Source organism: Schistocerca americana, chromosome 3, assembly GCF_021461395.2.
Source record: "Schistocerca americana isolate TAMUIC-IGC-003095 chromosome 3, iqSchAmer2.1, whole genome shotgun sequence".
NCBI lineage: Eukaryota > Metazoa > Arthropoda > Insecta > Orthoptera > Acrididae > Schistocerca > Schistocerca americana.
In genome coordinates, this window is record NC_060121.1 from 703,930,653 (window position 1) to 703,946,505 (window position 15,853).

Below are 15,853 nucleotides of genomic sequence, written 5' to 3' on the forward strand. Positions count from 1 at the left end.
GAGGGGCTAGTGTAACTGGTTAATAGAAACCATAAAAAAATGCACGGAAGTATGTTTTTTAACACGAACCTACGTTTTTTTGGATGTAATCCCTTTAGTTTTGTTAGCACATCTGAACATATAAACAAATACGTAATCAGTGCCGTTTGTTGCATTGTAAAATGTTAATTACATCCGGAGATATTGTAACCTAAAGTTGACGCTTGAGTACCACTCCTCCGCTGTTCGATCGTGTGTATCGGAGAGCACCGAATTACGTAGGGATCCAAAGGGAACGGTGATGGACCTTAGGTACAGAAGAGACTGGAACAGCACATTACGTCCACATGCTAACACCTCTTTATTGGTCTTTTTCACTGACGCGCATGTACATTACCATGAGGGGTGAGGTACACGTACACACGTGGTTTCCGTTTTCAATTACGGAGTGGAATAGAGTGTGTCCCGACATGTCAGGCCAATAGATGTTCAATGTGGTAGCCATCATTTGCTGCACTAATTGCAATCTCTGGCGTAATGAATGTCGTACACGCCGCAGTACATCTGGTGTAATGTCGCCGCAGGTTGCCACAATACGTTGTTTCATATCCTCTGGGGTTGTAGGCACATCACGGTACGCATTCTCCTTTAACGTACCCCACAGAAATAAGTCCAGAGGTGTAAGATCAGGAGAACGGGCTGGCCAATTTATGCGTCCTCCACGTCCTATGAAACGCCCGTCGAACATCCTGTCAGGGGTCAGCCTAGTGTTAATAGCGGAATGTGCAGGTGCACCATCATACTGATACCACATACGTCGACGCGTTTCCAGTGGGACATTTTCGAGCAACGTTGGCAGATCATTCTGTAGAAACGCGATGTATGTTGCAGCTGTTTGGGTCCCTGCGATGAAGTGAGGACCAATGAGGTGGTCGCCAATGATTCCGCACCATACATTTACAGTCCACGGTCGCTGTCGCTCTACCTGTCTGAGCCAGCGGGGATTGTCCACGGACCAGTAATGCATGTTCCGTAGATTCACTGCCCCGTGGTTTGTGAAACCCGCTTCATCGGTAAACAGGTAGAACTGCAACGCATTCTCTGTTAATGCCCATTGACAGAATTGCACTCGATGATTAAAGTCATCACCATGTAATTGCTGATGTAGCGACACATGAAACGGGTGAAAGCGGTGACGATGGGGTATGCGCATGACACTACTTTGACTCAGTCCAGCGGCTCTCGCAATGTCCCGTGTACTCATGTGTGGGTTCATGGCAACAGCAGCAAACACACCAACTGCACCCGCTTCTCCTGTGACGGGCCTGTTACGGAACGACCATACCTGTTGCACACAGTTGGCGGTAGATATTTTGCAATGTGCGGTACGTTGGATGCTCTCTGTCCGGGTACCGTTCTGCATACACCCTGCAGGCTTCAGCTGCATTTCGTCGACACTCGCTATAGATGAGTATCATCACCGCCTTTTCAGAGTTAGAATACGCCATGGTCACAGTTCCTCCAACACTACACTATCACAGACGTCTGGTAACACGGTGTACTACAGTTGGTCTGCGTGCGGAGACGAATGCAGAATAACAATAGCAGCAAGCGCTACATGCGGACACTGCGACAGCTAGACCAAACCACAACAGTGCACTACAGCCACACTCGTAAACACGGTCGTAATCCTAAACATGTCCCTGCAGATGCTGCTCGCCGACCGTGGCCCGTGTTTGTTACAACACGCAACTGAACGTCGGAGGTTTCAAGCGTCAACTTTAGGTTACAATATCTCCGGATGTAATTAACATTTTACAATGCAACAAACGGCACTGATTACGTATTTGTTTATATGTTCAGATGTGCTAACAAAACTAACGTGGTTCCATTTTTAAAAAACGTAGGTTTGTGTTAAAAAACATACTTCCGTGCATTTTTGTATGGTTTGTATTAAACAATTACACTAGCCCCTCTCCTCACGTTCGGTCTGTGGAATCGGTTCGTCAGTATTTGATGTGGTTTACGAAATATATCCAGCGGTAACGTTAGGTGACTCACCCTGTATACAAGTAATTACACATTAAACCCTAAAAAGAACGTGGTATTCTACCTCCACAAAGGCCTGGACATACGGCAGTGCGACCCTTTCCCTAAGTGACGCTTCTGTATTCATTTTGCACCGACTCATGTTCTTTCTTTTGGACACGAAGACATTTTTCAGCACTAGTGCGCTAGATTTCCTAAATCAGTAGTTATCTAACTCTGAACAAACATAATGTATATAAAGTAACAGTGTTTATAAATGCAGGAACAAACGCGGAAATACTGCTTCTATGACTTACGCTGGTGAGATAAGACCTCCAGCTTAACAACGTCTGGTCCACCTTTTGAACGCAATACAGCAGCGATTTTGTGTGGATTGGATTCGATAAATTCTTGGTAAGTTTCTAGAGATATGTGACACTTGTGTACTCCCCTCTCTAAGCCCCCTTCGTTAAGTTCGGATAAAATCCCAAATTTTCAATGAGTGTCTTTATCATAGTCCTCATGGACTAAGTCTGACTGTCATGAAACTGGTGAGGCTCCCACTTTTAAGTCCAGAAAACGGAATGTGATTGGGTAGATTACGTCACACATATGGTGCACGCTGACGTGACGCCATCTACGTTCATAGGTTACATTTGTGCTAACCGTCCAAAGTCGCTTGCAGCGCCGCCACTCATATTAAGCGGTAACCTAAGTGACGTCTTCCCCTGTCATACTTCTTTGGCAAGTGCACGCATCCATGCGTTGCGAAGAGTACTGCCGGTGTGTCTACTGAAGTTGTTAAGACGTAATCTAATTCCCTCTGCTACCAAAATGATAGGAACCCAGTAGTTCAGAGCGTGACCCAGAATCCTTGAGTAACCGAACATAATCTTGTGTTTATTCATTACACTGAAGTCACAAAAGTCAGGGGGTAACGATACGCACATATACAAATGGCGGTTGTGTCGCATACATAAGTTATAAAAGGGTATTCATGCAATGATGGAATTGTCAGATGTACTTAGGTGATTCATGTGAAAAGGCTTCCATCATGGTTATGGCCACACGATGGGATTTAAAAAAACTTTGAAAGTAGAATTGTAGTTGGAGTTAGACTCATGGGGAATTCCATTACAGAAATCGTTAGGGAGTTCAATATTCCGAGATCCACAGTGTCAAGAGTGTACCGAGAATACCAAATGTCAGCCATTACCTCTCAACAAGGACAACGCAGTGGCCGACTGCCTTCACTTAACGACCGAGGGCAGCGGAGTTTGCGTAGAGTTTCAGTGCTGACACACAAGAAACACTGAGTGAAATAGCCGCAGAAATCAGTATGGGACCTATGATCGAAGAGCAGTGCCGCGAAATTTGGCGTTAAGGTGCTGAGGCAGCGAACGACCGACGTGTGTACCTTTGCTAACAACACGAAGTCTCCTGCATTACTTCTCCTTGGCTCGTGACCAAATCGATTGGATCCGACGACTCGATACGGTCCCGATGAGTCCCGATTTCAGTTGGTAAGAGCTGTTAGTAGAATTCGAGTGTGGCGCAGACCCCACGAAGCCATGGACCCAGGCTTTCAAGAAGGCACTCTGCAAGATGGTCGTGGATTCGTGATGCTGTGGGCTTTGTTTATGTGGAATGGACTCAGTCCTCTGGTCAAGCTGAATCGATCATTGACTGGAAAGGTTTATGTTCGGTTATTTGGAGACCATTTGCAAATAGTCATTCCTTCATCTTCCCGAACAACGATGGAATTTTTATGGATGATAACGTGCCATGTCGTCAGGCCATAATTGTTCGCGAGTGATTTGAAGAACATTTTGGATAATTCGAGCGAATGGTTTGACCATTAAGATCACCCGACATGAATAACGTCGGACATTTATGGGACATAATCGAGGGGTCAGTTCATGCACAAAATCCTTCACCGGCAACGCTTTCGCAGTTATGGATACTACAGAGGCAGCATAACTCAGTGTTTCTGCAGGGAGCTTCCAACGATTTGTTGAATCGACGCGACGTCGAGTTGCTGCACAACGCCGGGCAAAAGGGGGTCCGATACGGTATTAGCAGGTATCCTACGACATTTGTCACCTCTGTGTAGACAGTGCTCAGCCAACGCTAATCTTACGTACTTACGGTGACGCTGAAGTTCAATACCGCGATCCGAAACAGTCCGTGGGGCAGTCTAGCCCCACCTAACTGATAGCACACTCACAAGGAATATTATCATCCCCTATATTCTCAGATCGAGATTATTTTTAATGCGCACATCAAAAAAAGTTTTGCATCACCCAGGTTTCCAGAACTCCTGAAGATAGACGTTGACTATGGATATTGTATCATAGATACAGTCCCTTTGACTGTTCAGATATGTCACAAAACCCGCCCAAAGATGTAAACAACCATGCATGAGCCTATTAGACGGAGGGGGTCCGACAGCCGGTAAGTTCTAGTCATTCCACCAGGTAGGAGGTAAACGGCTCTTGTTGTCTGTAGTTCAACCGTGCCTAGACGGTCAATACTGCGGTTCGTTCGCTTCTGCATTGTTACTTTGTACCACGAAGGGCTCTCAACAAGGGAAATGTTCAGGCGTCTCGGAGTGTACCAAGGCGATGCTGTTCGGACGTGGAGGAGACACAGAGAGACAGGAACTGTCGGTGACATGCCTCAATCAGGCCGCCCAAGGGCTACTACAGCAGTGGATGAGCGCTACCTACGGATTATGACTCGGAGGAACCCTGGCAGCAACGTCACCATGTGGAATAATGCTTTTCGTGCAGCCACAGGACTCGTGTTACGATTCAAACTGTGAGCAATAGGCTGCATGGTGCGCAACTTCACTGCTGATGTCTATGGCGAAGTCCATCCTTGCGACCATGACAACATGCAGCGCCGTACAGAAGGGCCTAACAACATGCCGAATGGACCGCTCAGAATTGGCATCACGTTCTCTGTGAACGTGTCGTATATGCTTACAACCAGACAATCGTCGGAGACGTGTTTGGAGGCTACCAGGTCAGGCTGAACGCCATAGACTCACTGTCCACCGAGTACAGCAAGGTGAGTGGACCCTGCTGTTTTGGGGTGGCATTGTGTGGGGCCGACGTACGTCGCTGATAGTCATGAAAGGTGCCGTAACGGCTGTACGATACGTGAATGCCATCCTACGACCAATAGTGCAACCATAGGGACAGCATATTGGCAAGGCATTCGTCTTCATGGACGACAATTCGCGCTCCCATCTTGCACATCTTGTGAATGACTTCGTTCAGGATAACGACATCGCTCGACTAGAGTGGCCAGCATGTTCTCCAGACATGAACCCTATCGAACATGCCTGGGATAGATTGAAAAGGGCTGTTTATGGACGACCTGATCCACCAACCACTCTGAGGGATCTACGCCGAATCTCCGTCGAGGAGTGGGACAATCTGGACCAACAGTGCCTTGATGAACTTGTGGATGGTATGCCACGACGAATACAGGCATGCATCAATCCAAGAGAACGTGCTACTGGATATTAGAGGTACCGGTGTTTACAGCAATCTGGACCACCACTTCTGAAGATCTCGCTGTATGGTGGTACAACATACAGTGTGTGGTTTTCATGAACAATAAAAAGCGCGGAAATGATGTTTATGTTGATCCCTATTCCAATTTTCCCTACAGGTTCCGGAACTCTCGGAACCGAGGTGATAAAAAACTGTTTTTGATGTGTGTAGGTCGCAACATTTCTTTCATTTTTCTCGGAGGCCAGAAGACCAGTAGATTTCTCGCTTATATGTGGCATGTCGAAGCACTTAAGTCGATGTTTGGACACGTTTCAAACTGGCGCACAAGAAACCATTTTGCAATGCCGCAACAGAGCAAAATTGTTCTCTTTCCTTGAAAAAAAAAAAATCCGACATCTGAGCTCTGACGTAGCAAAATAGCGTTATACCCTAGCATTTATCTCTTCGGAGCTATAAGCCAAGTTTGTTACAGAATTACAACACAAGTTATTAACGTGCCTATGAAGGGCGCGAACAAACTCCACGATACTACTGAACGGGGTCTGTCTGTACTAGCGACACGACGTAATGACATTCAACATCTCCAGAGTATTGGCATGTTAACCTTATTCCGTACCATAGTCTCCTTTGGGGGCAAAGTATGTTGGCGACAGACACATTTCAGTGCTTAAGAATTCTCACTCCATAGCTATTCCTACTCTATGCGATCAAGCAAAGAGTCAGCGTCAGCCGTTCTAAATGGTCCAAATGCTCTGAGCACTATGGGAATTAACTTCTGAGATCATCAGTCCCCTAGAACTTAGAACTACTTGAACCTAACTAACCTAAGGACAGCACACACATCCATACCCACGGCAGGATTCGAACCTGCGACCGTAGCGGTCGCGCGGCTCCAGACTGTAGCGCCTAGAACCGCTCGGCCACCAGCCGTCCTGATGAACGTATGTGAAGTGTGGTAGCGACAAGACACAGTCAAGGCCTACTCTGCGCGATAGCATTGGAAATACTATTGAAGACATTGCTACCAAAGCACAGTTACTAGACACAGCCTTCCAAAATGCCTTCACAAAAGAAGACGAAGTAAATATTCCAGAATTCGGATCAAGAACAGCTGCCAACATGAGTAATGTACATATCCTCGCAGTAGTCAAGCAACTTAAGTCACCTGATAGAAGCAAGTCTTCTGGTCCAGACTGTATACTAGTTAGGCTCCTTTCAGAGTATGCTGATGCAATAGCTCCATACTTAAAAATCATATACAACCGTTCGCTCAAGGATAGATCCGTACTCAAAGACTGTAAAGGTGCACAGGTCACACCAATATCAAGAAAGGTAGTAGGAGTAATCCACTAAATTACAGCCCCTTATCATTAACGCCGATATGCAAGAGGATTTTGCAGCATACATTGTGTTCGAACATTATGAATTACCTCGAAGAAAACGGTCTATTGACACACAGTCAACACGGATTTAGAAAACATTGTTCTTGTGAAACACCAAGTGCTATTGACAAGGTATTTCAAATTGATTCTGTACTTCTGGATTTCCGGAAGGGTTTTGACACTGTACCACACAAGCGGCTTGTAGTAAAATTGCTTGCCTGTGGAATATCGTCTCAATTATGTGACTGGATTTGTGATTTCCTGCCGCCCGGGGTGGCCGAGCGGTTCTAGGCGCTACAGTCTGGAACCGCGCGGCCGCTACGGTCGCAGGTTCGAATCCTGCCTCGGGCATGGATGTGTGTGATGTCCATAGGTTAGTTAGGTTTAAGTAGTTCTAAGTTCTAGGGGACTGATGACCTCAGAAGTTAAGTCCCATAGTGCTCAGAGCCATTTTTTTGTGATTTCCTGTCAGACAGGTCAGAGTTCGTAGTAACTGACGGAAAGTCATCGAGTAAAACAGAATTACCTTCTGGCATTCCCCAAGATAGTGTTATAGGGCCTTTGCTGTTCCTTATCTATATAGATATGTAGGCTGGCAATGGCAAGGAAAGCGTTTCTGAAGAAGAGAAATTTGTTAACATCGAGTATAGATTTAAGTGTCAGGAAGTTATTTCTGAAAGTATTCGTATGGAGTGTAGCCATGTATGGAAGTGAAACATGGACGGTAAATAGTTTGGACAAGAAGAGAATAGAAGCTTTTGAAATGTGGTGCTACAGAAGAATGCTGAAGATTAGATGGGTAGATCACATAACTAATGAGGAAGTATTGAATAGGATTGGGGAGAAGAGAAGTTTGTGGCACAACTTGACCAGAAGAAGGGATCGGTTGGTAGGACATGTTCTGAGGCATCAAGGGATCACCAATTTAGTATTGGAGGGCAGCGTGGAGGGTAAAAATCATAGGGGGAGACCAAGAGATGAATACACTAAGCAGATTCAGAAGGATGTAGGTTGCAGTAGGTACTGGGAGATGAAGAAGCTTGCACAGGATAGAGTAGCATGGAGAGCTGCATCAAACCAGTCTCAGGACTGAAGACCACAACAACAACAACATCTATATAAACGATATGAGAGACAATCTGAACAGCCGTCTTATGTTGTTTGTGGATGAAGCTGTCGTTCATCGATTAGTAAAGTCCTCAGAAGATCAAAACAAATTGCAGAACGATGTGGAAAAGATATATGTATGGTGCGTAAATTGGTAATTGACCATAAATAACTAAAAGTGTGAGGTCATCCAAATGAGTGATAAAAAGAATCCGTTACTTCGGTTGCACGATAAATCAGTCTAATGTAAAGGCCGTAAATTCAACTAAATACCTAGAAATTACAATTACGAACCACTTGCTTTGGAAGGAACACAAAGAAAATGTGGGGAAGGCTAACCAAAGACTATTGGCAGGACACTTAGGAAAGGTAGTAAGAAGACTACCTACACTACGTTTGTCCGTCCTCTTTTAGAATACTGCTTCGTGGTGTGGTATCCTTACCAGATAGGATTGAAGGAGTACATCGAAAAAGTTCAAAGAAGGGCAGCACGTTTTATATTATAGCGAAATATGGGAGAGAGTGTCACTGAAATGGTAGAGGATTTATAATGGATAACTTTAAAACAAAGACATTTTTCGTTGCTGAGTAATCTTCTCACGAAATTCCTATCACCAACTTTCTCCTCCGAAGGCGAAAATATTTTGTTGACGCCGACCGACGTGGGGAGAAACGGTCATCATAATGACATAAGGGAAATCAGAACTCGTACGGAAAGAAGTAAGTGTTAGTTCCTTCCTCGCGCTGATTGATATGATAGAGAATTGTGAAGGTGGTTCGAAGAATCCTCTGCCAGGTACTTAAATGTGATTTGCAGAGTGTGCATGTAGATGTAGATTTAGAAACACAGCGAGGATGCACCTGTAGCACCAACCTAATCTGTGTCCAGGTGCTGTACAATTCTTTGGAAGAACTGTTCAATCTTTCGCAGATCTATGATACAGTTCTGCTGAAATTCAGTTCATTGAGCGATTTGAGGTTGTCGATAATATCCTTGTGTGTCTACAGATATTACCAAACCAGTACTATCTGAAAACAACCGACCTCTCCTTCAGTGGTCCACATTTGGAGGGTCTCAGTACTTTCACTCTCCCCACGTGGTTTGTTCTTCAGGCGCTGTACGTCGCTTTCAGTGGTTGCTTTTATTGACATTTATTAGTGTCCGTTGCACAGCGCATGCGTCTGGAAGTTTTCATTTTTAATTTTGCTGGGAACCACTACTACTACGAGGTGCATTCTCGCAAACTTATCGAACGTAATCTGCCTGCAGCTGTACACAGATTTCATAACTCGATGCCATATTCTGTGGCCAATTTGAATACTTCTTTAGGAATCTGTAGCGGCACTTCCAGTGAATGTTCGGCCACGGAGAGCCCCTTTAACCGTTGCAGTAAGCCAAAAGTCGCTAGGAGCCAGTTCAGGTGAGTAGGGAGCATGAAAAATCACTTCAAACGTTTGTCACGAGAAATCTGCAGCGTCACGTTTGCACGATGCGTTGGTTCGCCATCTTGATGAAAGAGCACAAGTGCAGTCTTTTTCGGACGCTTTTCACACAATCATGGAAGAAGCTTATTCTTCAAAACATCTTGGTAGGATGGACATATCATAGTAGCGCCCTTTGGAACGCTATGAGTAAGTATTACACCATCGCCGTCCGAAAACAGACACTATCTTTCGTCAGCACGGGCGTTCAGCCGAATTTTTTTTCGTGGCGGAGACTGTGCGTGCTTCCATAGAGCTGACTGGCACTTCGTTTGAGGATTGAAAAATGGCACCCCTGCCTCATCCATTATCACAATCGATGAGATGGAAGTCCCATTCGTGTCGTCGTCATGCGTCAATATTGCCTGGCAACATACCACTCGCGCAGCGTTGTGGTCGGCCGTCAGCGTCCGTGGCACCCACAAGGAGGATACCTCTCGCATTTTGAGGTCTTTATGCAGAACTGTGTGCAAGATCATACAGAAAAGCCAACCCTGGAGGTAAATTGCCCCACAGTCCCTCAACGATCTTCCAAAATAACTTTCTCCACTCTCTCGATCAAGTCGTCAGACAGGCTTGTGCGAGGCCGAGATCACCTTGGTATGTTTCCACCACACATTACTAGACTGGCAGAGACAGCCTTCGTGAGGTAATATGGTGGCGTCAAGAAGTTTGTGTATGGTAATTACTACGATTTTCTGAAACGAACTGACGCTGTAAGCTTTATGAGGTGGTCTAAACAAGTTCTGCAGTCGAGCAGTTATTTGCAAACTAGTTGCGTTTAACGCACACATTATATAATATAAAAAAATTGTCCCCATTTCTTACAACCGTTTTATTAGTAAATACACAGCTGTTTACACGTCCTTTGCGCTCGTCACGATATTGCGGTTCGAAATTGCTGGCCTCAGTAACATAAATGATACTGTATATGCTATTTACAATCTAGTAATGTATGTCTGTTATTGTCAAACGACGTTATGCGTGCTTTGAGCTGTCGCATCCACGAACACACATTAGAGACTTCCATGGCACATGTCACATTGACGATGATTTTCATTCGGTGTCACACCATGCAAATTGAATAAATGAATGCTTCCACGTTGTTCGCGTGATGAAAAGGTCTCCATTTTAAGTATAAAATGCAATTTTCACTCTCACTGTTACCGCTAGAGTTCTATTTGTTATGCGGCGCTGCCATCTCTCTCAAGCACTCACAGCGAGTAACTCGTATTTTAAAACATATCGTATTTTTCTGTTTCCAAGCCTGAGGAAAAAAAAAATCGGAAGTGGCATAACTTGAATGCAGCTGGTAAATGATTCCGCGACAATCAGAGGTGGAATCACAGAAATGATTTGGCGTATACCATTTCCTAGCAGCAGCCTAAAGTCGCATATAAGCGTAGGTACAAAATTCGCCTTTTTATAGCCAACATTTATCAATAATTTTGTTTTACTCAGTTTTCTTCTGTCGTGAAGTTATTTATTCAGTATAGAATTTTGTAATGCGCTTTATGTTTCAATGAGACTGGTTTCACTCCACATGACAGTGAGATGTTAAAAATGAAGTAGTGTTCACGGTTTTGGAAAAAAGGTTTTCATCACACTGCGTGGGAAAGTAGCGCGAAGCCTGCTGGCGGGCGAGCTTTAGAAGTAGTTGATTCAGAGTAGCTCTCAAATAAGGAAATGCATTATAGCTACGAGATAGCATTCATCCGCGGCTCTTCATTGTGTAAATTACGGGAAAACTGATATTTAATTGCGATCGTTGGAGGTAACTGATGACCTGCCAGAGAGGGGCAATTAAAATTCAAATTACATGGTTGATCAACAACCTCGTCACGGCGGCCTGCATCCATTATCACCAATTTATGGTTTGCCACAGTAAATTAGAGAGAAACGGGCCTCGGTTATTGACAGAACTGCAGCACGCGGACATAAAATGAAATGGCCCGCAGGGGCCAGCGCGGGTTTGTGGACTACTGTACTTTCCAAAAACCAACTGTTTATCCCAAAGCGCTAATGGATTTTCTGCTTCCGTACTTTTAACTGTTATTTCCACTGCAAGTCTACCCATGTAAGCTATTTCCAACTTTTACTGAGAATATAAGGCGATATGCTTCAAAATTTCGGCTAGTTCGTTAGTGCAGCATGAGAAAAAAATATTTGTCATTAGCCACATAAAAACCGGAAATGGATATTTCAGCGCAGTTTTTTGTGCCAGTGATTCTGTGTTCGCGATAATCAGGATGGCGTGTCTCGAGGAAGAGAACAGCTGGTAACTCAGCTCTACAAGTGTATTTTATCTGCAGTTGAACTTAGCTTGGACTGAAGAAAATGAAAACTGAAAAATGAATAACAAGTAACTGATTTGGAACACAACAAAGAACTTTCCCACGATGAAGTTAGCTAAGTAAAAATTTACACAGAGGAAGGCAATCAATGGAGGCCAAAGAACCGTTTGCAAAGGCGTTGGGAGAATGTTCCAGTCACAAAAAGTTGCAACACTAGGCTGCAGAAAGAGCATGTAAATTTTCCACCCTTGAGAAACATCTAGTGTTGTTGAACATCTTGATGTTACAGAAAAAGTTATTGCATTAGGCTTAAAAGTCAAACATCTTAGGCCTGTGAAAACATATGTCTATGCAGAGAATCAAAGAATGAAAGTAAAGGATAGTACTGAAAGCCGCTGAAGCCACCAAATCTCAGCCACAGTAAAAGATGGTGCAAAATTTAAAGATGTTGTGACAAATTTTTCACCAACAGGTGCTACTGAAATGTTAGTTTTCCGTGTGGGAAATGGAGGAAAGGGCTTCTTATTGTCATACATAAAAACATTGCATGAACTATGAAACACAAAAACCACACTCTTTTCAGTACCGTTTCGGCAGGATTTTCCATTCTGGTCATGTGTGAATGAAGAAGAGACACAAGTAAGTAAAGAAATGAAGTAACTTTGTAAATACTTTAAGAATATATTTTTTGTAAAGAAAAGTAACATGGATAAAAGATTTCTTATCATTTACGGATTCAGTCTGAATAAAATTTAAAAAAAAAGAACGTGTCAGTGAGGAAATGATAAATGTGGCTGATAAGTAAGCTTAGCACAAATTGATAAGTCAGAGTCGTTACCACTTAGTTTTATAGATAATTCCTTTGTAGTCATATCGAAGAAGGCCTGGGCCTAGCTGGTTTACCAAGGTTCACACTGGAGAACCAGTATAAAGACGAGCAAGATTTTGTAAATATCTATACCATACCCGTGAAGGTGGTCAGAAAAACGTGAGTGGTCAGAAACAAATTAGCATTACGAATTTTTTACATAGTTCTTCACCTTGTTGCACAGTCGAGTCCAAAGTTAGTCATTGTTCCGAGAAAAATAGCGGGAATAATGACTGCCCTTATAACACAACTTATTCAGCAATTTTGTCATTTGGGCTATCTCATTGTTTAAGGTATGAGTTGAAAAAGTAGTTTTAAATGATTTTGCAAATGAGAATATGCTCGATTCATTATGTCTGAATGAACTGGTGTAAGGGAGATGAAATTTCTTTATATGTATTAGGTAGTTTATGTGGTTTCCAGTTAGTTAATAGTTTTAGTAGAGTGCAGCATATTCATGGGCGTGTGTTAATTTATATTAAAAAAGCTTTAATAAATGGCAGTACTGGATTAGAGCTATGTTTTTTTTGTGTTGTGAAGCTACAAGAATATAGTTTGAACATTTAAAAATTGGTGTTGTATCACTTTATATGTCACCCAATGGTGACCCACTAACCTTTTCAGAAAAACTTCATAATTTACTAAATTCTTTTCATGTTCCTCAGTGGAGAACGTATAGTATAGTGATTGGTGGCGACATAATTGCTGCATTTGATGTAACAAAAGATATGCACAATGAATTTAATAATCTTTTGAGACAATTTAATTTTATTTTTACTAACTGCAAATCTAAAAGAGTGACTGCTTGTCTTGACAATACATTATACATGTTAGCAGGGGTTCAGTGTTTTCTGATGTAAGTGTTTTTATTTTCTCAGATCATGATTTGAAGTGCGTGGAAATAATCAGGCCTAGTGTGAAGCCTAAAGAGACCTATAGTGGTTATCACAAGTCTAGTAACACAAGACAAAATTTAGTATTATCATTTGAGAAAGCATTTTTAGCCTTAATGAAAATGTATCTGATCTTATCAAACATCAAAATGTAAACTACTCACTGAAAGACAATTTTTTCTTAAAGATAACATCAGATGTTGTATTAGTATTGTAAATAATTTTTGGCCTTTTCATAGTGCATATATACAGGATGTTTACAAATGGATATCAGGATTTTAACGCTTTATAAAATTTATTATATTAAACTTACAGCTATAAATGATACATCAAATGAAAGAGCAATTCAAACAGTTTTACCAAGAACCTTATAAATGTTCAATGTGAGCACCATTTGTCACATGGCACACATAAAGTCTATAGCTGATTTCTTCCCAAACCTTGATAAGTGTGTCTTCAGTGATTGTAGCAAGAGCTGGTTCAATCCGATTTCTTAATTAATGGAGGTCTGCTGGTAGTGGAGGCATGTGCATACAGTCCTTGATGAAGCCCCAAAGGAAAAAATCTCCCGGCGTTAGGTCGGGTGAACGTGGAGGCCATGCAAAGCAAGCCCTGTCATTGGACCCCTTGCGGCCTATCCAGCCTATCCAGTGAAGTTCAACCAATCGTGTACTTTGCTATCCCAGTGAGGTGGCGCATCATGTTGCTGGAAAATGAGGTCTCTGGCTCATATTCTTCCAACTGAGGGAAGAGCCATTGCTCTAGTGTATCAAGGTAAGAAGTGCCAGTTACAGTAGGTTCACCAAAAAGAAAGGCCCATAAACTTTCTGCCGGGATACAGCATAAAAAACAGTCCTTTTAGGGGAACCTCGTTGCATTTGTACTACCTCGTGAGGATTTTCTGAGCCCCAGATGCTCACATTGTGAGTGTTAACATGTCCACTAAGGTGAAAGGTCGCTTCATCACTGAAGACAACATGATACAGAAAATCTTCATCGTCATGAAACAACATTTCGTTTGACAATTTGGCACGTAATCCATGGTCTGCAGACTTTAGAGCCTGTAATAACTGTAAATGGTAAGGACGTAGTTGTATACACTTTGTTAAAACTTTCCAAACAGTCGACACAGGAGCTTGTAATTCACGACTAGCCTTCCGGACTGATTCCTTTGGGCTACGGGTGAACGACTCTCTCAGTCGCTCAACAGTCTCTTCACCAACTCTTGGTCGTCCTGCGCTCTTACCTTTACAAAAGCAGACTGTATCTTCAAATTGTTGATATCATCTGCGAATGTTATTATCACTTGGAGGATCACAACCTAACTTCAGCCAGAACGCATGTTGCACAGTAACTACAGATTCGGTCTTTGCAAACTGCAAAACGCAAAACGCTTCCTGTTCACTAGTCGCCACCTTCGCTACTACAGCTATATAGCGGATTGCTGCAGAAACAATGAGCGCTGTGCATGTGCACTGGTGCCAAACAAAACTGTTTGAGTTGCTTTTTCGTTTGACATATCAGTTATAATTGTAAGTTTAATGAAATAAATATTATAAAGCGTTAAACCCTGATATTCAATTATAAACACCCTATATATATGATAATGCTAGCAATATATTAAAAAAGATAATTGATTGTGTAGTATTTCCTCTTACTCATTGCCCTTGTAGTTACTGTTCGGTATCTCTAACACTGGTTTTATATAAAGAGTTAAAATCCATCATCTTTTACCAGTTATGTGATCGTTTGGAACATAATAACGTTCTTTCTGCTGCACAGTTTGGGTTTAGGAAGTTAAATCTCCTGGTCACGCTATTGATTCTTTGATTAAAAAGGTGCTTATGAAGACACAAACTTCGCTCAGGCTACTTTTTGTAACCTTAGCAAAGGGCTTATGAAGAGACAAGCTTCGCTCAGGCTACTTTTTGTAACCTTAGCAAAGACTTCAACTGTGTAGAGCATGATTCACTTATCAATAAATTAAATAGTTTGTTATGGGATTATTAATAACAAAGTTGGTAACGTTTTTGAATCATTTATTGAAACTATAGACAACATGTGAGCACTGAAAAGGAGAAATTGCAGGTAACTGAAGTTAAGTGTGGTGTTCCATAACTTTCAGTTTTGGGACCTGTGTTATTTGTTCTAATGGTAAATGATTTGCCATTTTACATAAATACTAACTCTATTCTTTAGACTGATGGTACCACATTTTAGGGTGAGATCAGACTGTGATATCCTCCAAACTATGACTAAAGACAAGTTTTAAGTGTTAATCTGGTTTCAGGCTAAA

At 42.6% G+C, this 15,853-nt stretch overlaps 1 protein-coding gene across 1 annotated transcript in view; it reads left to right on the forward strand.

Annotated features, from left to right (window-relative positions):
* The window catches only part of LOC124605307, a 925,143-nt gene that overhangs the window by 295,154 nt on the left and 614,136 nt on the right, over window positions 1-15,853 (forward strand). The gene's annotated exons all lie outside the window — the stretch shown is intronic.